The following is a 22,712-nucleotide window of genomic DNA, read 5'->3' on the forward strand; positions in this document are numbered from 1 at the left end:
TTTTTAAGCATTTAGTGCATTCTGACTAACCTGAGCAGATCTACGTAAACACACATATGCATTATGTGCATACATGCATTTGCAGTTTTAAAAAATATAAATAGACATCCCCACCTGTCTCTCTGCTTTGTTGCAGCTGTGCTCTCTTTATGTCTTCCCAAGAGACAATGATTTGACACAGAAAAAAATCCTCCACCTAGTAGCCTGCCTTGAAGCTTGTAAAGACACCCACAAATGCAACAGGGGTGAAGACAACAGCATCCCAAAGACATTGAGGAGACGGACATAGGACCTATTCCTGAAACCTGGAGTGCTCAACTGTCACAAGCACAGACTGTCAGCCTGCCACTGGCAGGTTTTACCATTTCTGATGGCAAAAATGAGGAAGGACATGAAGAGGTGGGATTGATCTACCCTAGTTTTAACTCCCTGGAAGTCCAGGCAGCTAGCAGAGAGCGCTAGTCATCTAGGCTCCCTTTATACTCAGTGGAGAGAAAGCAATCCCTCCAGAGAGAGATTCATCCCTTCCTAAGATGGATGCCTGAGGCACACGGGATGAATCGCCCTCTGAAGGGGCCTCTGTCTCCCCATAGAGAGTCCCCCTGCTACTACAGAGGGGCCTCAGACCTCAAGCCTGGATTCAATACCTGTTAGAAGCAAGATGAGACGAAACCCTCCTGAAGTGACTCTTTCAAAGCAGTGCCAGTGCCATCCACATGGCATTTAAGGATGACCCAGCTCAGTCCCCTACTCTGTGTGCCGTGTCTTTCTGCCGCAGTAGCTTATAACAGCAGGCAGGGGATGGGTTAGTTTGCACTGATGGCAAGTACAGCGCCATGCTGAAAATCTGTGTGCCAAAACTGCACACCATGTTTGCAGAATTGATTACTGAGCTTTTTATTCTGGCTGCTGTATCACCACGAAATGATATTCTGCCCCAAAACACTTCTCTGCTGTTTAAACCTACAAGAGATCTTCCTTGTATTAATTCCAAACTTGAGCCCATCCTGATGAGGTCTGAGCGTAGTTTCACCGTTTGCTATTACATATCAAACATTGGCAATTCCTTGTGGTAAGAAATAAAATCATTCCCATTTTTCTCTTGTCCTTCACTGTAAGTCTGTCACACATTAGGAAATACTGACAAGGGAGTCAGGGTTACTGTATCTCTTTGCAGAGGTACAAGCTACAAGGAATATATTACATAAACCAACTTAATTTTACAAGTGTTAGTCGTATTCTTTTAGATTTTCCACTTCAGGGACCATCTGGATTCCTCAAGTCCAGCAAAGTCATTTTTTTAATCTTTGTGAATGCCAAAGGATTAAAAGATTAATTCAGATATTTAAAGGCAGGTAACAGTGATGGACGCAGTGTCAGAAAGCCTGTTCCACAGTGAGCCCTCCAGTGAGCTGCTCTGCAGCCTTGAACAAATCACTTCACCTCTCTGCGCTTCTGTTTACTTGTCGATATTTTTGCCTGCTTAAATATGTGGTTTCTGGGGCAACTCCTGTGCACTTGTAGAGTTCCTATTCATATAGCCTCACAGTACCAAGCAGGGTGACACCACAGTAAAATCATAAAGACTGTAAAAAATTGTGAAGTAGAAGGATCTGACAGGAATTTTGTACAATTTCTTTAAACTGCTGATGCTACTGGGGTCTACAGGTCTCCAAGCTCTGAAGGTGCAGCAGTTATTTGAAGGAATAATTGCCTGTCCTAGATCATAATGGGGGCAAACGTAGTCATCTATTTTTTTACGGCCAGTCTATACCACCTGGCTTGGTCATGTTTAATACCTTTGGAGCAGGTGATTTTAATAAATACAAAAAGATGGAAACAAACCCAACACAGACAGAAAGACAGACAGAAGGACAGGAAAGAAAGACAGACGGAAAGACTGACAGAAGGATGGGAAAGAATGAAAGACAGAAAGACAGGTGGAAAGAAGGAAATAAATAAAGAAAGAATGAAGGATAGAAAGAGAGAAAGAGAAAGAGAGAAAGAGAGAGTGAAAAGCAGAAAGGGAGAGAGAAAGAGAGAGAGAGAGAGAAAGAGAGAGAAGGAGAGAAAGAGAGAAAACAAAGAGAAAGAAAGAAAGAAAGAAAAAGAAAGAAAGAAAGAAAGAAAGAAAGAAAGAAAGAGAGAGAGAGAGAGAGAGAGAGAGAGAGAGAAGTGTAAGCATGAGGCTGGGTATGGAATTATTGAGAACAGGAGTGTAAATGTGTCAAGGAAATCCCCAGTGATCCAAGAGGGAATGCAAGTAGCTTTGCAAGCAGCAAGAGCAAGCTGTAATAATTGTGCAGGGGTCTTAGGAATGGAGAAAGATTTTCATTTCTCAAACTGTAAATCAAACCAAATTAAATCAAAACCTACATTTCTATAGCACCTCTCATACCAGGCTCCCAAGGCACTTTTTCACAGAAGGCAAGGCTGCTCAAGTGTTTATGAATGCAGCAGGTCAAAAAAGCATGCCCTGAGTTGAGGTGCAAAAGCTGGACACACAGCAGCTCCAGGAGACAGCCCAGGCTGAGCGATTCCTGTGTAATGGGGCCAGGCCTTGGCCATGCTCAGAAAAACCAGAAAGAGAGGGCCCCACATAGCTCCTCACTGCTGGACCACTGCTGATGAGGACTCCTGACCTGTTCCGACACAGAGGAGAGCTCATGGCTGCAGACAGAATGGGCCATCCTCCAACAAGGCACTGAAATTGCACATCTCTCTAGCGTGGCTAGCCATTGCCTAGTCTCTGTTAGAGAATCACAGCTCTTATGGAGTGGCTGGGGTGGGGAGGCCCCTCAGGAGATCGCCCAGTCCAACCCACATGCCCAGCGCCAGGTCATGCATAGCAGGTTGCCCAGGACTGCATCCTGTCAAGGATGCCTTATAACTTCTCTGGGCAACCTGTTGCAGTGTTTGGCTACCTCCACATCAAAGTCTTTTCTGAAGTGGGAATTCCTATATTTCAATTTGTGGCCTTGTTCTTTTGTCCTGGGAGTGGGCACCACTGAGAAGACTGACTCTCGTTACTACCCCCATCAGGTATTTATACACACTAAGTTGAGTCGTCTCTCCTCTAGGCTAAGCTGTCTCAGCTCTCTCAGCTTCCTTCCCATGTCCTTTCAAGATGTGTCCTTCCTTCAGTCCTTTCAAGATGTGTGGTCCTTCACTGGACCCACTCCAGCACATCCACACCTCTCTTGTACTGGGCAGGCTGAAGCTGGACCCTGTACTCCAGATGTGCCTCACCAGTGCTGAATAAAGGGGAAGGATCTTCTCCCTTGACTCGCTGGCAATGCTCTTCCTAATGCAGTCTCCTAGGAAAATATGGGCCTCTTTTGCCACAAAGACACACTGCAGCTTCAGGTTCCCAGGAAAGGCTGTAGGAACGCAGCCCCAGCTGCCACCTGGAAGCAACATCCCTGTGTCGAGGCAAGTGAAGTGAAGGTAACGGAGGGGAAGAGACTCAGAAGTCGGGTAGGAAAAGGCAAGTCATGGCACTTCAAGGTGGCTTTTTCATTTGGAGGCCATTTGGAAGAAAGACTGTCTTGGCAGCAAAATAAGGGAAAAAATAAGCTCTTGGGTGTAAAAACTACAAAAACACTAAGAGCCTTTCACCAGTGACTCCAGGCAGGCTCACCTTTTCGAAGGTAAATTTCATCTCTGCTAATCCTATCAGTTAATATTGAAATCAAATACAATACGGTATTTGATATGACAGTCTCCTTCTTATGAAGTCAGCTGCAGCATTTCTTTATTTGCATATGATTTAATTACATTTTCATTTCAGGTCTCCCATTCTGTGTATTGTGGGCAAAAGCATATGAACTCTGTATGATAGTAGTGGTGGGAGATATTATAAAACTTTGAATAATGCTGCAGTGTTAAGAAGTAAGGAAGAGAAGTATTGCTCTTTTAGGAATGAGTCTCCAGGATGGTGGATAAAGTGAATAAACATCACCATCCCATTACTGAAAGACACAGAGCAGCACTTCTACTGTCTACATCATTTTCAAGATAACTGTAGCCTTTTCCTGTAAGATATTGTGCCTTGTTTACAGGCTTGATCTAACCCAATACTTGAGGAGAAAAAGCTCAGAAAGAGCACAGCAGCAGGTCAACTCAATTCCAGGCAGCATGCAACTATAGCACTGTGAGACTTACTCTCTATGTTCACAAGATATGGTCTGTGGGTGAGGGAGTATCTCTACACCAGGTTCTCCAATGTGCATGTCTGCTCCCAGATTAACAGGGCATGCTGGAAATTGTAAAGATGTTTTCCATAGTCTGAACAGAAAATAAAACGTTCATAACAGAAGGAAACAGCCAAGCAAACAGTTGGATTCTGTGCATCAGTGACCATTATTTATGGTGACTGATTATGAAAGGCATTAAGACCTCTCCGAGTCAAAAATTTGCTTACTGGCTGAAGGCACACACAACATTCAAGCAAAATAATATTTCAAGCCACTTGTAAATAGTAGCACATAATATAGAATAACTTCACTCTTTGTCATACCAGTTGTAGCCTTCAAATGAGACAATAAAGCTGAGAGCTTGATGGAACAGCTGCAAGAAAGTGGTGATAAGAACAAGCCCCTAACTGTTCTGCATGCAGGGGAAGGGTTTTGTTTAGACTTGGGATAAAAAGTTTGAACCCCACACCCAGTCACTCATGTCCTCAAATCTTCCCATCAAGAGTTGCTACTCAAATAAGTTTATGTTTGTTTTTTTTTGTTAAAAATAAATAAATAAATAAATATGAACTTGTTTTATTACACGTATGTTATTGATTTGTCTCACACATCAGAAACAGTTAAGGGAAGGAAAACACTGTATCTTTATATATTCGAACAATGCAGTGGAATGGGCAATGGGAAATATTTCTGGTCTTTGTCTTGTTTCTGGATTTTGTTCCTTGCTGAGTTCATGACTTCTTGGCGTTTACTGCCTTAGTTTACCCATTAGTAGGCTGGGTATAATAATAGCACTGCTTCTTCTTAATTCAGAGTTCATGTTTTCACAGTAAGCTGAGACAAACAGAAGATGCTTTACAAACGTAAAATATTGATTTTTGTCCCCAGTTTGCACAAAGTATATAACATCATATAGCAGATAACATGCTCCTTGAACAGAGTGTAAACTTCCTTCTTTTCTGTCGCAAAAGGACATTCAGAAAGAGAAAGTCAATTCAAGCATGACTGCCTGTCTAAAAGGAATGGGGATGAAAAGCCAATTTCAGTTATTTTAGTTTTAAATGTTCCAGTCATGACAATCCTGGTCATTGGTCAGCAAAGGTTGGATGGCATGGCATAATTAAACTTCCTGCATTTCTAAATTTTAAAGAGAATAATGTGTTTCCTACTCCTTTAGGATCGAAGGGATATTTATTTTTATTAAGGATAAGTATTCTATATTTATTCTATATCCTAGTTAATAAGAAGGAAAACTCTTAAAGCGAACTCCCAAGCATTTATTCTTGAAAACTTTTTATTCATGACAGAGCTTAAAATGATTTGAAGTCAATGCTCCAGTGCGCAAAGCTTTCAGTGTTAATGTTTCACCAGTGTTAAATGCATTTCCTCCAGTGCTGGAATTCTGAATGCAAGGAAACAGAAAAACAGGCAACAGTTTTCTCTGGATTAGCCATTTCTGTGATGCACATGAAGGCTGTGAAAAGATCAGAATCAAATTTGGAAAATTGTTGCTTCCTCTGAGGATAAGGGAAGAACTGATTAAGACATAAATATGGAACAATTCCAATTAATGATTGTTAACAGTTAAAAGATGTGAATAACAGATTTCTAAGTGGTAAAAGGTTTTCTTCTTTGGAAGAAGACTCATGGTCCTGTATATTTTCAGCATCAGATCAGTACTTCTTGCCACCTTGAACATTTTACAGTCCTTTTCTGGAGCTGTAATTTTAGCCTTCCATAAAGGCAATATATCAATAAACTCTTATTTTCGTGCACACAGACATTTCAACAGAAATATATTCACTGAGCAAACATGTGCTAAACATAGGCAAGGCAGCATAACCCTCTACTACAACCACATGCATGCTCACACACAGAGAAATACTTCAATACAAAAGGTAAAGGAGTTATCGATTTCACACAATAAGTTGAACAACTAAACAGTTCAAGCTCATTAATACTTGTGAGGCATTTTTGCACCGTAACTTGACATAGGATTGAAGCAAAGGGAGAACTAGTCTAGCTATTAAAAGAAGTGACCCTCCAACAACACAAAGGGTTGTACTGTTGGAGTACATCAAGGACTTTATATACATACTTTATACACAAGGTTGAAGCCCGTACTCATAGGAGGCTTCACAGCTCTTGCTGCCAAAACTGGCCAGAGTAATATTACAAATGTTTCAGATAAAGGTAGATAAAGTCTCATGTATCTGGACAACAAGATTTGCAAGCTTGTATAGTACTTGCGCTTCATGAGTAAACCACTGTAAATAATAAGCTGACCTTCACTATGTAAATTATCTCGACCTCATTTTCCATGCAAGGATTTTGCTAGATGAAAGCAAATCAGAGGAACCGGATTTTCCCATAGATGTTTCAGTCTTATAACAAGGAATGATTAGTCCCATCTTTCTCTTTCCCTGCTTCTCACACCCCAGGACAGCTCTGCTTTTTACTGTAATGTTGGCAGAGGGGTGTGAGTAGTTCTTGTAATTCAATCATCAAGCTTTAAGACCGCTTCCCAAGACTAAATGGAAGCCAAATCTCAAAGCTGCATGCATCCTATGGCCTACTGGGATCTAAATGCAACTAATTTCTGCTGGCTGAACTGTAATAATGAAGATTGTGAGTGCTCAGTGATAAAATTGGGGAGGCCTTATTTAAGGCAATGGAAGTTATACCATGTGCAAAATCCTATTCCCCAGGCCGAGGTGGAAATGCTGTTGCTGAACATTGCAAGGATAAGACAGAAGAAGAGTATAATTTATGCATTCTAATTGAAATCAAGGAAGCATTTCCTGCTAATGCTGTCATGCCTGCTTTGCAAGGCTAACCCTAATGACCAACAATTGTACTTTTTAATACTATTTCCAAAGCAAGTGGTGGCTAGGGAATAGTCCCATTGGAACACACACCACACATGCCTCCCCTACATTTCTTCATGTACAATTCACAGATGATTGCTTTCCAAGACTGCGGATGCACAACTTATGCACTCTGGAAGAGCGAAGAGTTCCATAAAAGCATTTACTAATAGACTCTCTGGCAGAAAAATCCACCTCAGAGCAGTTCCAAGCCACTCTAAACTTATTTTAATCACCTAATGAACAGTGTTTCCCTTTCACTGTTAGGAATGAACAGGAAGGCTTGGAAAACAATAAGAACCAATCCAAATCACCATCCACAAATGTGGCTGAACATTTTGCAGTAAAGAATAAAATAAAAATTAAAATAAAATAAAATAAAAATAAACAGCCTGTGCCCTTCTAGTTTAAATAGGAAACAGAGGATAATTCATTATTTCTTTGTATTTCTGACCCAGCAAAAGGCCATAAAAAGAAATGCCCCAGGAAAACCATGTTGTCAAGACTTTTGGATCAAGGTTTACAGGTCCTTTAGCTCAAGGCTGAAGATGTTCAGGCTGCATATTGTCTTTGGGGATAATCACATGATGCTCCAAAAAACATCACTATTTGCTGAAGGGATAAGAACAGTCATTTCTTACAAGTACTAGGCAGGGTAGCTTTAAGGAATGGGATTATTCAGCTATAACCTAAATAAACCCTTAAATATCACAGAGATGGAACAAAAAATCATGGACAACAGCCTGATTCTTCCCACTCACCTTTCTAATTCTTTCAGTATACAACCAGCAACAGGCTTTATCTACTGGCTGATGTTGTTTTCATTTGCCTGTGCTCAGACAAGCAGTCATCTCCAGTACTAGGGTCAATCTATGGAGGTATATTTAGGCCGAAGGACAGTAAGAGCCACATTGTCACATTTCCTTCCTTCTTATCACTTTCACTTAGCCCTTACTTGTTTCTGCAGCAATAATTACTTATAGCAAGAATATTAGCAAATGATGTAGCAAATCAGTGATAAAACACACTGGTCATTAAAAACAGAAGGCATCCTGGGTTTGAGCATGAATAAGAGGGCATTAGCAATGTAATTACTGCCACATTAGACAACATTAAAGCCACATCTATATCTTTACTAGCCAACTCTTGGAAATCTTTTTTTCAAAATTATTTTTCATTATGCTTTTGTCTCTTATGATTTCCCTGACGGGCTAGTCAGGTTCTCCCTTTGCTCAGAGATCTTACATAGAGAAGTGTGTTGGTTCCCAGCAAGGTGAAATAACTGAACGCAAAAAAATCCTAAATCTTCCCTAGTTCTTATCTGCTGAAAAACATACACGAAAGATTCATGGATACATCCATACTAGTGTTGACATATCATAGAAAGCAATAAGACAGCTAAGAGAAATTAGGTTTTATGTAGTTGTGTCTGCCAAGACTAAAATCTTTTCCACCTCCAGTCACTAAGGTTCTTTCTAGAGTAAAATCCTTTTTGGATCCTAAATTAGACTGCCTTTGATTTTATTCTGTCTAGTAGAAGATCCTCCTTGCTCCTGAATGTAAAGATACAGGATCAATAATTTCATCATAGCAATAATTTCTACTCTGTGTCAGATAGGAATTGTTGACAGATGATGCTCCATCTGTCACAGTATTTTACAGTAACAAGCCAAAACACAGCAAAAAAAATATTGTAAACTGTACTGTTAGGAACCATCTCAACAGAGCATTTTGCTTTTTTGGTAAATAAAATTTATTAAAATGAAAAGGCCCAATTCAAAGCTCTGATCTTGGGACAGGTATAGCTATTCAGTATATTTCCCAGAGGGTTTGAAGTCTAATTCTCAGATACAAATTTAAGGTGCTATTTAAAGTAGATTTTCATGGACAGATACAGACAACAATACGCCTGCTCTCTTCACACTTGGAATCAGGCAATGTAAGCTAGATCTCATCCAGAAGCCATGCTACCATGCTCACATGGTGCCAGGCCCCACCTAACATTCTAGGTGTATATTCCTATTCTGCTGGACTGACACATAAGTGGAGTAGTCACGTAATGGTCTTTGTCTACATATTCAGCAAGCGCAGGGCCACGTGTTCAATGGGGACTAGCCAACAAGTAAGGGGGGTAGGGATGGCAGATGGTAAGGAAGCAGAGTAAACTGTGGGAAGGCCAGAGATATGCAATCCTGCTGGAACATGCTCGTGAGGAGAGCATTCAGTTCTGACCTTATTCCTTTCTTCTCCTTGCCCCATTAGGGTGGCATTAGCCTTGATGGGTTCAGCATCTGGTTCCTCCACAGGGTACACTCTTTAAAATGAATGCCTCTTTCTAACCTTAAAGCATGGTTCATCCTTTAATTTCAGTCTCATTCAAACTTCTAACCCACACATGCTTCCTCTTCTCTTCCAGAACCTTAAGTTTCAAGCCTGGAAAGACAGACGATCCTACCCTAGAACCAGCACTCACTGTTCAAGTCAGCTTTCTAACCATGGGCTCCCTGCTAAAGCTGTTTCCTACTAAAATACATAGATGTGTATACAAATAAAACAAAACACCTGATGTCATATAACATACTGGAATTAAAATTTAAATTTTAAATGTAACACTTCATGCAAGCCACACAAACAAGAACCGATCAGCCTTGCACAATCCTAGACGCAGCTCTCAGCAGAAAAAGAAGCAGAGCACGACAAGGAAAAAAAAGCACAGAAAAATAAAAAATGGCATCAAATTCGACTTGTTTTCTGCATTTGCCAGTATATTCTGGGCTTAATTCTTCTTGTATCACAGCTGTTTTCCTCCTTTCCACCAAGCCTAGTCCGAATGGCACAGCTTCCTCAATGTTTTCTCTGTGTTTGCTGGGTGAGCAAAGCCTTTTCATTTCACACATCATTTACAGCTTGCTGCTGTGATTTCAGAAAGTCAGTGGGCTTTTACCAAGCTAACAAGTGAGATAAACATTTTGAGTCTTTGCTAATTCTAAAAGTTCTGCAGATTTTATGACAGTAGGTACCCTGAGCAGTCACAGAAATTCAGTGGTTTCATTTCAATTTGCACCACATGGCAAACAAGTTTGCCCAGAAGTCAGTAAATAAATCAGGAAGAAAGGGAGGGAAATTAAGAACAGACTCTTCAAAGTTGTACCCTATTCCAATAACACAAACCTAATTCCTCTCAACTATCAGTGTATTTTACATTCCTCACTGAATTTATTCACTTGCTCCTGATTTGAACCAATGGACAGAAGGTAGAAATTGCTTTCTCTCTTTACCATCCCTGAGCCAGATCTAGAGATATCCCTCTGGTGCAAGATAACCACTGTTCACTCAGGAACCAATGGTGGATTATGCATCCAGCTGCCCTGTGTGTCCAAGCTGAGTGTATATGTTCAAGGTCATAAGATATGAAAGGTGTAAGAAACCGGATGTCTAATATGTACATACAGGATTTTATCTGGTGTACACCACACTCAATGGTAAAAGTCCTATTTATTTTAAAGGTGCAGAACTGGAGCCATATATGTACATATGCAAATTGGAAAACTGCGTGTGCAAATAGCAGCGTGATTTATAAAGGCAAATTATGGATGCAAGTGAAGCGTGGGTTTTAGGTATGTCCAGCTTACATCCAAAGCTTCAATGTGTGGTTCTCTTTGAAGAAAGAGAAACAAAAAATTTGATACAAAACAGCAAAATCTTTCAAGAGTTTTTTTCATGTGAGAAGACCTGAGTCCATTCTCCCATGCAGCCAGAGATATGACTACTTACAGTCAGTATACCACTACATATTAAATAAAGACAAAATCCTAAAAATTTTGCTGCCTGGTTGTTGTTTTTTTTTTTTTTTTTTCACATCACTAGTAGCACCCTCCTACACACAATGAGCTTTGGCACTGCAAAAGGATTAATTCTTTCTGGATTCTTAGAATGTCGTCACCATCAAACCTCATCATCAGAACTACTAAATGAAAGAATTACACGTCTTATTAACAACAAAAGAAGAAAAGGAAGGGGTAAGCATTTCAAACCCTAGGCCAGCAATAAGAAAGTAAAGGGCCTGATTCCGTTACTTTCATTTAACTTAATTTAACAGCATAAATAGGCACAATCACAGCTAGCAGAACTGGCAATAAAATGGCTATTCAAATTTAATCAGTATGAGAGAATAAAGACTAAAAAAAGGATGAGGAAAAAATGGATGGATGCCTTCTATCTGGCATCGTAGTCCAGAGAGACTGGGAAGTGATGATTGTCTCATGTTCCCTGTTTCACACAGCAATATGTTGTACAGAGGATGGAACCAGTCACATATGTTCTGGGCCTGGCTAGGATGTGTCTGTTTTTTACGAGCATGAAAAGAATGTTTCTCCACATTAATAAGGACTTAAGGAAATACATAGCTACATCTTCCAAACCAAACAAGAGAAAGCCAGTCAAGAACATGCAACCTTCTGAAGCAAAGTTATGCTTAAGGCAAACCTCAAGAAATTGGAAGTGAAAGGCGCCCCCCGTAAACTTTAGCCTCGTGTCCCCTTTGCCCTGGCAGTGCTCAGAAAAGCACCCATATTGCTGAGGGAAAACTCTTGCATATATATCCCCAGGAAAATAAAGCTCTAATTTAGGAAAATATTATGTACATGCTCAAACATAAGCATGTGCTTAAATATGTCCTGAAAAAATGCTCTAGTTGCTTAACCAGTGTATTCCACTATCATCAATCCTGCCTAGCTAAAAACTGAACCATCAGCATTTTAGTTATATTACATTAGAGCTAATTCTTACGTTTGTCTTTTGAAGGATGCTGACTGCTGTATCTAAAACATCCAAGGTCTTTTTCTTTTGGAGGGAGGAAATGTAGTAGATCAGGTAGAAATGCACAGGGGTCTCTGAATATTTTTGCTAGAGATTGTTGTGGAAAACCAATTATTTCATAAATTTAAAAAAAAAAATGCAAAGCAGAATATTTCAAACAGGAAAAAAAAATAAGTAGCACTGATTTTTGAAAGAAATAATCATGTTATTATGGAATACTAATCCAAGTAAGCTTCTCTATATTCCAAAATATTGTTTTGTGCATGGCATTTTGTATTCTTTTTGGTGTGTCTTTTAAAAGGGACACAATATTTAGGAACTGAACTATCAGACCTCTGCAAGGCTGTTATCTCAGGAAAAGAAGGACTCAGTGCAAGTACTTGAGAAAGACAATAAAACAATGAAGTGAAAAATGCCTCCAGTGCCAAAGATATTTTTAAGATATCACTGAACAATGTTAGCAAAATTAACATTTGTAAGAAAGCAAAAAAAAAGAGAGAGAAGCAGGGCTCAGGCAAAAGCTAATTGGTGAGTTTTCCAAATTCCTGTTCAGAGACACAGAACAGCCTCCTGAGTAGAGCTCCCCTGGGACTCAGGAGCCGTCACCCTGAATCACCGGTGACCCTTCGCGTTCTTAGCAGAGGCATTCCCTTATTTGTAGAACAAGAAGCACAAACTTTGTGGAAGGAGCATGTGGAGATTTGCCATTGCAAAATTCTGCGTGAGGAAAAGGAATTCCAAAATCTGTAATTAGTTACACACATGGGTATAGCATAAAGCAGGAGCAGACATTTTTACCACCAGATTTTCTTTTGAAATCTGTTTAAAATTTAAGTGCGCAATAGTAAGATGCCTGAGCCTTGTCTCCATTACAGCCTGGAACCAGCAGGAAGCCCTAAAGTTGAATTATTGCTTCCAATTTTTGCCTGTGTATATTAAAATCCCCATATTTCAGTTGTTCTGAAGGTCAATATAATAACATTTTTAAATGGCATCTATATGAAGCTTTTTCTCTCAAGATACTTTCTCAGGTATTCACAGCTCACACCTCATTACATCTTTGGGAGGTAAATAACTACAACACCCATGAAAGGGGGATGCACGAAGCAAAGAGAAGTAGCTTGCCTATATCTTCCAAAACAGTGGCCAGGGCAGAAATGGCTTCCAAATCCCTAAAATTTCCAAGGAAATATTTGTGCAATGCTACATGAAAAAGCTCTGTGTTTAAAACAAAATAAATAAATAAATAAATAAAGTAATTGTTGGTAAATTTGGGGCTGCAGCTGTTAATAGTAGATAAGAAATAAATTATGTAGGCCTTCATTTGCAGTGTGCAGCTGCAGTTCACGTCAGTGGAAGCCATCCGCATACCTCGAGGACAGACTGATGCAAAACATTGCACCTTCAAAAGCAGAGGAGCTGTTACTGGGATTCTGCTATTCCAGCTGGGCACTCCTGAAAATGCTACCCATAACCATATGTGGGCTGATGTAATCTCTACGTGGCTTCTTTTTTTTTTTTTTTTGTTGTTGTTGTTGTTGTTATTTTGTTTTTAATTGAGCACCTCAAACTTCACTTAAAACTTACAAGTTAATTTTCCTTCATTTTCTGTTCCTCTTACTGGGACCTACCAGTGGGTAATTTCTGAGAGTTTATAGCAGGCGAGAGAGAAAGAAAAATAATAACTTTAAATTGCATAAGAAAAATGTGCCTTACTTTTTTAATGTGAATATGGCCAAACTGGTGAGTCTTTCATGGAAAGGTATTTTAAAGCCTGCCTACAAAAATACCTTGTCCCCCTTCCCTATGGCAGTCTCCTTCTCCCTCATATCTTTCCAGCTGCACTGAAGTTATGCATATTAGAACAAAGGTACCACTTATTTCTGGATTGAAAATTAATGTGGTCCTTCTCTTACATATTAATTGCCAGGAATGGGATCAGAAAGAAATACTGAGGTGAAACCTAGATATAATGGTGTTAACAATAAATATTCCTCAACTCTTTTGGCCCCAGTCATAAGATTAAATGTCCCTATAACTCTTGGCCTAATACCTCAGCCAAACCTACAGCACTCTCATACCTTTATAATAAAAGCAGGCCTCTTTTTCAGTTTCTATTCTTTTTCACCACTCATTAGACTTTGGGACTCTAAAATGGCCTTTGTTCCTGCCAGCAACATTCTCTCTTCATCCAGATTAAGGATCCATGCACTTCCTTTACAGTAATGTGACTTTTTATATCTAGTATAACCTTCTGACAATTGTGCACAGCTGCTGTATAGGAGGGGAGATATTTTCCACTGTCTCCATTGAATTATTAGTGTCATTTGTAATGAACTATGCCAGTTAAATTGCAGAATTTGTATTTGTTGCACTAAGGACAAAATAAAACACAATAGAACATTAATTTAAAAAGAAGAAACAATGCCCACAGAAATAAGAAATATTCCAAAACTCAGGGTCCTTTTTCAGTTTGCTCCATTCAATGAAGTGATTCTTCTGAGAAGATGATTAGGCTTATAAACCCAGTGTACAGAGGGTTTGACACACGAACAAACATGAGCTTGTGCATTTGTAAAAACACAGCACACATCAGAACTGCAATACAGCAAGTATCTCCACATTACGGGGAAATGTTCTAGGGAGAGTATTTGATGTTCAGCCTTGGACAGATCAATGTTTATAACAAGTGATTTAACAAAATCAAAAGTGGTAAAGTGGCATCTGTCTGGGAGGTGGTACAATTTACATTTAGGGCAGCATTGTGGAGAGGCTAAAACTGGATTCACTTTGATTGCAGTGTACTCATTTTTCACCTTGAAGTGAAAATGTCATCATTCATGTCTTTTTCTTTTTCTTTTTTTTTTTTTTTTTTAAATGCAGTTGCTGCATTGGAGGACTACTGTGACTTCAGACTGATTTTTTCAGCTTTGGTCCATTCAAGTCTCCCATGTCAAGTCTCTCATGTCTTCAACAGTAGCTGTACATGAGCAAAGCTTGACTTTTACAGGACAAAAGGGTTGGGCATACAGTGCCCCAAATCCCGTATTACCCCATGTTGTCAATGTGTTTGGTAGTTAGTCTGGACAATATTCTTCTTTCACACACACACACACACACACACACACACACACACACAGTGATTTGCCAGTCCTCTCCAAATACCAAAACATTAAGATTAAAGAATGCACTAAACTGAGCACAGAGAAAGGCTTTTGAAAACATTGCCTTAACTCTTCGGTGCACCTTTTGTTAGTAAAATGGCCATAATCCTTACATCATATTATCTAATGTTACCTAATGCCTCTATGTACAATATCCTGCAAGACCCAAGGATGACGGAGCCTATAAAACTGTATTGTTACCCGTTTTTCCTATTAATGGAGCACCACTTCTTCTGTTTGTTTCCCGTCAGGCACCCTGCTGTACAATGTCATGTATAATGCATTTCTATAGCACGCTGCTGAGCAGCTCTCTTCCACCAGCTCAGTCTTGCTTTGGAAGGAACAACTTGCCAGAAAATGCTAAGACCCTTCATACAAACAACCAGAAATTAAGGCTCCACAGGGGAGCACATAGCTTCCTTACCACAAGGAAATAAATAGGGCTACGGCTGCCCGTGAACCTATCGTCTTTTATCTCAGTTTAGTCAGCCATCTTCACAGCAGCTTTTCTGCATTTCCTATTCTTTATTTCCATCCAGTAAATGGGCTCCCATGGCTGAGGTAGAAGGTCCTTGACACTCATGTCCTGTCAGCATTGTATCACAAACCTTCAGGAGCACCACTGAAAGTCTTGTTTCACCACCACCACCAAAGCAGTAATGGTGTCTCCCTGAAATGCATCATCAGCTGAGGTTAAGTGTCATATCTGTTTAATATCTCATGTAGTTTCTATTCAGGACTCTCCTCTGGTGTCAGGGGGATGAACTAACTACTCACTTGTGTCTCCAATGTGTGTAAATTAGCATTTACATGATATAATTCCCCATCTGCACACACATTAAAGAGACACGTATTTCAAAGCAACTCTTCCAGGACATATATTGATTCACACCACACAAAGTCATCTCCTCTCAGGGCAAGAGGATTTGATTTACACATTACCCCTCAGTACACAAGGAGAGGTCAAGCTGCCATGAGCTATAATCCTGCCTGAAATCTCCCTGGATCTGCAGGAATGGTGCTGGCTGCTTACTCTGAGCTCCATGCCCACGGTCTGCTGCAAGGGAGAAGTGCAGTCAAGGTCATAGCAACACTTTCAGGGCAATATGCATCCTTGTCATTGCCTTAAGGGAAACATCTCTCTGCTCCACTGACTAGAGAGCCTACCCCTTTCTGTAAGACAAGGAGTTGCTTGGACTTCGCTCTTCCAGCACAGCAACAGAAGTGCTGTGTAGGTCAGTCATCACACGTCCTTCTCTGAGCAGTGAGGTTTAATAGTCCTCTCCTGACATCTTCTTTAATAAGCAGCCTGACAGGTTATGCAGCTTCCAGTCGTTTTATTGCTACGAGCTGGGTAAAAGCTAGTGGAGGATGGTGGGTGTAACACTTCATCCTTTCATTCAGAATAAATTCAGAGAAGACATTAAGGTTCTTTATGAAGCCAGATGTTTGAAACAATAATGATCTCCACCCCAAACATAACTACATGCCATCTCCCAAAACAAAGACACATGTGGACAGAGAGGTTTCACAGGCAATTATGCTGTGAGGGATTGTGCGTGACAGAAACAGCAAGACCAGAAAAGCTGAGGAGGAAGACAAAAAAAGACCACATAGCAATTCTGACAAAACGGGAAAGAACGAGCATCTGGATGAGTGCTGGCTGGGGCAGAGAGACCTGACCCTGTGTGTAAAGAGATTATTTCCTGCCTGATTCCCCGCAGGTTCAAGGGAGCAGTTCCTCGTGCATTCTTTGTCATAAGACTAGATTTCATCAAGATCGCCTGATTGTCTCATCGATCTCTTATCCTAACACAAAGAGCAGCAATATCCTGAACTTTGGCTAACTTCTCACGTCAGATATGCATAATGATCCAACCTAAAGCACTTTATTATCTGTGCTCACACCATCCAATCAGTGAATTAAACTCCTATCGTGAGTAGAGGTATTTTGGGCGTTTGGAGCTTTTTTAACCACTACACATTTGCAGTGCAAATTTCCACTGTCTCTCGTGCACTACACACAGTTCAGAGAAAAACCACCCAGCCCTGAAGGACACTGAAGTCCAAAATGAATATTTGTTAAGCATTTGTTGATCCCAGTTAATTTGCAATCACAGTAAAATTTTTCATTTCCTTCCACAAAAGCAATATGCACCTAAAGACTGCTCAGGTGTAATGACTGTATTCTCTAGACAGTAATAATCAAAAGACTAGCATTTATTTAACAGACATTCATAATGGTCATGTACAAGTTTTTAAAGAGAAAAGGTGGAGGAGAGGGGAAAAAGGGAGGCAGCCACTCCACGAACATACACTGTACACTCTTCTTTTATTGGCAGTACATTTTTAGCCATTGGATGGATCTATTGCTATTCAAAGCCATCAGATCACTCCTTCTATTTTTCCTCTTCTTACAGCTCAGAATAGTGCAACCTCAGGAAAGTAGCACTTTGGACCACTTACAGTGGTAACACAGGAGAGCACATCCTAGCTCTTGAGCTAACCACGCACCACAATCGTTGACAAGCCTTTCCTGTCTCACCATATGAGAGCAGCCAGCTTACAAAAATTCCCCTTCTTTGGCTACCCCAAAGCATTACATCTCTCCCAGCCTCTCTCCTACACCAGTGCCTCCTCCCCATGTTAGCCATCACCTTCTGCCTCTCTGCGTGTCCTCCATTGCCTCCAGATCGCTCTTAGGAAGAGACAGAAGACTTTGCTTTTCTCCATTCACCATGAGAGCAGTGCCTTCAATCTCTGAGTCCAAAAAGGAATAAACACACAACCCTTTGCTGTTTTCCTCAGCCCTTAATTTCTAAAACTTCCCCATCCCAGGCACTGTGCCCTCCTACACCCTGCAGTTGCTTGTGTGAATCTCCTCACTCCACTTACTGGCTCTCATCCCTGGCTTCCCCAGCTGCAGCCTGTTAGAAGGAAGTATAAGGTTTTGTCTGCAATTGATTTTAATTCTTTCCCTCATGCTGCCCCTGCAGGCACTGGTTTGCCAGCCCAGCTGTGGCACCGCGCTAAATCCGTTCTCCCTCACGCACAGCATTCCCTCAACAAGCTGTGACTGATCGGGGAGGGACAAACGCACACGTATATTCAGATTCATTTCTTTGCAGACTCCAGAGTTTTCTTACAGTATGATGCCTATCAGAAGAAAACATCTGCTTTGTTTGTTTTGCAAGGTAATAGTTTCCTCTGCAGCATTGGAAATGCAAACACAGCATTTGGCTTACTGGGGAGAGCCAGACAGGCTGCAAACTGAAAGTGAAACGGGTGAGGGCAGCTTCAGTGTTTGAGCAAAAGGAAAATATGGAATGATAACGAAAACAAAAGCAATGTTAGATGGGTAGTTGATGGATTTCTAAATACTGCTTTTGTTGTAAGGCCCTAACATGTTGTTTTAAGGAGCAGAGTGGGAGGAAGAAATGTGAAGTTTTCCTTCCAAGCACCAACTTTCTCTAACAGTTATGATGAGACAGAGTGAATTCAGCTGGGGCAAGGCCTCAGCTTTCTTCTCTCCCAAAGCAGAAGGCTGCCCAAGCCTTCTTGTGCATCAAGTTGCCTACCGGGTGAGAAGGCCACAGTGCTAGGCCACACCTGGTATAACATCTAGGCCTGTGGCCTGCCAGACCAGCCTGTCACTCACAGCTTACTGTCAGGGCCTCTCATTTTGTGACCCCAGCCCCACGCCAGGTCTTCTGACCTGGAGGTTTCTTCATCCCCTGGCAGCTGCCTGCAAGGCCCAGTGCCAGAAGGCAGCCTACAAGTTATGCACCAAGGCAGAAAGGAGATAAAGGGGACATAGCACAAAAGTCAGTGGTATGTGTCATACCTGGCACATGAAATTTCACAGCGATCATTGAAATTACAACAGCTAGGTCTTCTCCTAGCTGGCTTGCAGTAATAGTGAAATTGTACCCAGACCAGGAAAAAAAAAAAAAAAAATATATATATATATATATATATATATATATATATATAGCACCTTATGATAAGCACAACTGCCATTTTGCAATTAAAATAATAATAATAATAGAATGTCTTGGTTACATCAGCATTTCCCATGACAGAAGGAAATGGATACTAATACAGGGTGAGAATTGTATTCCTGAATCTCTGCTCTGTCCCAGAGGGAGTGTAAGTGCAGAGCCCTCGAGGACCTGCCAATCAGCAACTAACCTGCAAGAGAGCAAGAACCAGGAAAGGTACTCAGGTCCTCTGTGAAGCCAGGACTAGAAGGAATGAACAGCAGAACAAAGTCCCCACAACCAAACTATGCAAGAGCGGTTGAAGGATGCCATAAAAACTGTGGATGTATGCATGGATGTCCAGAACCCCCCACATATCCTGAAACCTGAGGGATGGAGCAAAAGAAAGTGAAGTGGATGGCTGACCCTGAAGAGAGGAGGTCAGACAAGTGAGTGTAATATCACAGGACTTGCTTTTCAAAACACTTAGACTTGTGGAGTGATGCCGAACCTGTTTTGTAGAGAACATAATCTCTGCAAATGGATGGCATAATTCTTCAATTAAACTCTGTATCTGTAGGAACTGGAGATGCTAACAGAAAATGCTGGTATCCACAATGTCCCAGACCAGTCCTAGACTTGGTCTTTAGGAAACAAACCAAGGATGTGGTTTTAGAATGGCTCTTATTATTGTCTAGCTTCACATGTCACTTAATGTTCTTATTTATTGTGGAAATAAGGAGAGATCATAGGACTTCATGGTGCTCAGTGTGTGACACAAAGGGGTGTGCACATTTTTCAGGGCAGACCGTGGTGTCTCCAAGTGAGCAAGTGAATAGTTGTGCTACTTCGTCTATTGATCTTGTCTTAGAAAGGGGAACCTGTGGAAGAATCCTGCTGGACATTCCCAGATAACCATTATTAATATGAGGTAGCTTATTCAGCATTTGATCCAAAGACTCAACTAATCTTAAGAGCTTTAAGAACGGAAACAGACTTTAAGCTTTGTTATGTGCCAACTGTGGTTGTCTTGCAGTATTCCTTAGATCTTGCTATTTGAGAGGCACTTTCAGGGAGGGACAGCAGAAATAACAGTTTGCAAATCTTCTTGCTGAAATATATTTAAATACAAAGGCTGACATTTTACTGAAACTAAACTTTTCCAGTAGAGGGAATGTATAAGAAAGGAGGGTTGACCCTTCCTGTCTTGGATGATAAAATATTAAGTCTACTTGAACTCTAGTAATTTACATAAATTGAAGCAACAAACAGAAAAGGGCTGGCTGAACCTAAAGGAATGGGAACATTCCTCAGTGCTCTGGAAGCCCTTTCTCATTGCAGTGTGGCTCATTGTCCTTGGCTATATTTTCTACCTTCCTGAAGATGAAATACTGAAGCCATTCAGCGTTTTGCCACTGTTGCAAACATGGGAAGAAAGAAAGTGAAATTACAGGAGCAGAGATGCCTTCTGTTATTATGCTTAAGTTCTACTGTCATTTACTCCAATTTTGAAGAGCAGTATTTGTAGCAAAAAGGAAAACTCACTCCAGCATTTAAAACCAATCAGAAATAAACAGAAAAATATTTCTGGGGGAAATACATGATTTTTATCTGAGGACCAAATGCCAGCCTTAATTGTGAATCGGGAATACTGACAGGTCTCCCCTCAAATAAATGGCCATCAGGCTTTCATCTACTGGGAACAGTAACAACTGCCTGAATACGAATTAATTCTATTGCATGAAACTGAATTTCATGTTAACTACTGCCTGAGAATTAAAAGAGATGGCGTGCTTAACGTGTTTATCTATGAAGAAACTCCTCTATGAAGAACCACACAGCAAGATTATAATCATTAAAGACTCAGTGAGATGTGGAACCGTTGTCATTCCCACAGCAGTAATTTGCCACAGGGCACTTAAAAGGGTCAGCATGTCCCTCAGGATTTGTCTCTGACTTGGGACACATAACATCCTGACATTTTCTGCTGAAGGGTTCCCAGGCAATCAGAGCATGGGGATGTATGTGCACTCAGGAGGTAGCCAGTATGGGAATATCAGCTTGGTATTCCTCAGCGATGGACTGGAAGGACTGGAATAGCAGTTGGTGGCTTGCAGGGTGAAGGAATAAGTGGTTACCCCATCCCTATCTGAACTCTTCATTATCATTCTACATTTGCAGCATGCCGTACAGCTCCCGCCTGCTGCGAACACCAATCTTATTTATGACACAGCACACAGCCCCTGCAGTAAGTGAGGTACTCTGGCCCTCAGACAGTGTTTCATAAAAAACTGCCTTGCGCTGCATTAGCATGCAAAATGAATGAGGCGGGAGCCCAGCTCCAACACCTCCCCAAAATATTATGCGACAACCTAATTAAACTTTATTGTAACTCTACAAGCCACGAAACAGAATTAAGGCTCGGTAGGCAAGCTCAAATTTGTTATTTCCTTAGCTTTTCAGGATTTGCAATTTGATAGTCTTGTCATGCAGGGTTTTTAATAGAATTTCTTGCATTTTTAGAAAGTAAATTGAATGATGAACTTCTACCCTGATTAGCTTCTGCTAGGCCAGCACACTGGACCAACACAAAAACTTGTGCAATCAGCTGGGCAGGTTCACTGCTTCCTCTCACGCTGATTTTTCTAATGCAACTGTCGAATGCAGGTGCTCATGTTTCTTCCCCATTATCTTACTGGTCAAAGAAAGAGATTTCCTGAGTTACAAATGGGAGCAAAGTACTAGCATAATTTGGTACATAGAGTTTGCATATATAGAAAACACCCTGTGACCACTAGCTAGTAACAATCAATTGTACCAGAACAGCAAAGAGATACCTCAAACACCAGTCTGTCTCCTCATGCACCAGTTGTCTAAGAGAACTGTTAAAATTACATAGGCAAAGGTGTCAGTTTTTTAAGAAATCTTTGTTCATGTACCTATCTCAACTTACACTTTCCAATTAAAAAATTGCTTCTGGGCTTGTTATCGAATGCTCACAATTGCAGCCAGAAACATAAGCAATTTAAAATAACCCCCTTAGAATGGAAACTCTTGTACATCCTTCTTACTGCTACGCTTAGAGTACTCTGCCAATAAGATGCTTGAAAAGAGGGAGAGAAAACCAGGGTGGGAGTGAAGGGAACAGGAATTAGACCGAAAAGGAGTGAAAGGGAATCCCACAGAGAGCCAGCAGAAAAGCTCCAGACGTTCTGGCAGTTCTAACAGTTTGTTCCAGGTGGCAAAATAGACACTCGCTCGAGGGGGATTTTTGATGGAAAAGGACTGGGGACTTCAGGGCACGGGCCTTAGGAGACCTGCAGCAACTCTCCGAATCTCTGCTGCATTGTCTGCTACAGCATATGATTAGCTTCCTGTACTGTAGTGCATTGTAAAGCACTTTATAAAGCAATGAATTACACAGCTGAAGTGGAGTAACCACATGCAAGCAAATACGACAACCATTATGCTCTCAGCAACATCCCCCACACAGCCCCGAACATTTGCATTAGTGCCAATTAATCTGAGGTGGTACAAACTCAGCGAGGCATAGGATTTGTTCTTTGGTGTGAAGGAGGAAGGGAGGGGAGAAAAATATCCTTTTGTCTTCAGAGAGGAAACATCTGTAGGAGTTTTCAAGGGCTTCGGTGACTTTGTTTAGCTTAGAGCGGGGGAGCATGCTATTGA

General features: G+C 40.9%; 1 long non-coding RNA gene across 3 annotated transcripts in view; it reads right to left on the minus strand.

The window, feature by feature from the left end:
* The window catches only part of LOC137854123 (uncharacterized), a 250,109-nt gene that overhangs the window by 226,658 nt on the left and 739 nt on the right, over positions 1–22,712 (minus strand). The window lies entirely within an intron of this gene.

This window comes from Anas acuta, chromosome 3 (assembly GCF_963932015.1).
Source record: "Anas acuta chromosome 3, bAnaAcu1.1, whole genome shotgun sequence".
Taxonomy (NCBI): Eukaryota; Metazoa; Chordata; class Aves; order Anseriformes; family Anatidae; genus Anas; species Anas acuta.